Source organism: Pteropus vampyrus, unplaced genomic scaffold (assembly GCF_000151845.1).
Source record: "Pteropus vampyrus isolate Shadow unplaced genomic scaffold, Pvam_2.0 Scaffold69, whole genome shotgun sequence".
Classification (NCBI taxonomy): domain Eukaryota; kingdom Metazoa; phylum Chordata; class Mammalia; order Chiroptera; family Pteropodidae; genus Pteropus; species Pteropus vampyrus.
The window spans coordinates 4,703,653-4,705,553 of NW_011888850.1; positions in this window are offsets into that span (position 1 = coordinate 4,703,653).

Genomic DNA, 1,901 nt, shown 5'->3' on the forward strand with positions numbered 1-1,901 from the left:
ATCATCTGCCCGTGGTCGCCAGCCCATGTCTGTCTGTCTGTCACACACACACACACTCACTCAGTCTCTCTCTCCCGCTCTCGAGGTGGCAGCCAAGCCACTCACCTGTTGGCGTGCTGCTGCGGAACGAGGAGGAGGGGGTGATGGGCGGGGTCACGGGCGGAGTGAGGCTTCCGCTGCTGTGACGTGGTGGAGTGGACACATTCCCGCGCGACACGGAGCTGGACAGGGTCAGCGAGAGCTTCGGCTGGATCTTCTTCTTCAGGGACTCCTGCTCTCGGCGGGCAGCATCTGTCATGAATCTGAGAAGACAAGTGCAGGTAAGTAACCGGGGCCATCTACAGAGCAGGAGGACTTACGACAGTCACTGAGTTTGACGGATGCTGCCCTCGGGGAAAGGGGCTGCTCACAGGTCTGTCCTGTCTCAAGGCTCACCACAGATTCCCTTCCCTTCCCTGTGTGATGAAATCCTCTCGCTTGCTGTTTTCCGGCTGCCCAGAGCCAGGCCGATGTCTTCCCTCAGCAAACCCTCCCTGCGGGGACTCAGGCACAGACACCCTCTGCGCTCGCTGCAGTGCAGGCAGCTACAAGGCTTTCCCGCTCTTTCAACCCGGAGAAAGCCCACCCATTCTCCAAGCGCCCCGACCACTCCCGGGCACAGACATCTCCTTCATTTGCGGGCTGGCAGTTATTTCCCGTACGCGCCACTCCACTGCCAGTTGACATTAGGGCCTCAAGAAAACTCTGATTCTTAATATTACTCTAGATTCTCATATTGGGTTTTTAAATATTTCTTGGTTGACTGAAGGTCTTGTCCCCATCACCATTAGCTGAAAGGAAAGGACTCGAGTCCCTGTAATTGTTGCCTGCTCACTGCCCAGCCCACTTCAGCAAACATTTACAGAGCGGCTGCAAATGCAGGTCTGCCCAGGCCCATGCAAGAAGGGAAGAGAGCCACACCCGGGGGAAGGTCGCCAGCAAAGATCTGCTTGTGTTGCGATGTTACCCCTCAGAAAGGCAAAGGTGACTTTTCCTGAGGGTTTCACCACGGAAACTTCAAAGTTATTCTTTCCACACTTCTCTCAGGTTAATAATATTCAAGTTTTCTTCTGTTCTCACTGTACGAGCCAACATTTCACAAATTCATGTAATATGAGGTTCAAAACAATCTACGAAATGGTATCTTTTACCTGAAGAGCAAATGTCTTTTCGTATCATTGACAGGCAGACTGTCAGCTGCATTTAAAAAAAACTGCGATGGAAAATCTAGTGAGCGGAGTAGATGAACGCATTTAGGTAATATGAACGCATTTAGGTAATAAAGCAGGTACCTGTGCCCACCGCCGAGGCTGAAAACAGGACATAACACAGCCCTTTGAGTCCTCTCCGTACCCCGCCCCCCCGTCAATTATGTTTTGACTATTTTAATACAATTCATTGTAACGAATTCCACTGCTCTTCGACGTGGTATTTTACCCAACCCATTTCACATTCTGCCCACAAAACTCCTTAGTATTTGTCTTCAGTACACTATAAACTTTTGGAAGTCAACAGATAGTTTCAATGCCTGGTAAAAGCTTAGGGTCGATCAAACACCCAATGAAACAATATTACGATATTGTTACTGTGTCTTAAAATGTCTGCTTTTATACTTGGAACATGAATGGCACGTTTCTTGAATAGCTTCTGCAATACAACCTAGATATATAAACTGGATTTTATATGTACACAAGTGTAGTAAAAGCTACATACTTGGCCTTGAGCTCTTAGGTTTCGCACTAAAAGATGGTGATGATTTAAAAAGAAACGACAATGCAAAACAGAATTGTTTGTACTCGGTAGCCAGGTCCTCGTTTATTTTCAGATGCAAAGTTGGCGCTACTGCTCTTAAAAATGCTATT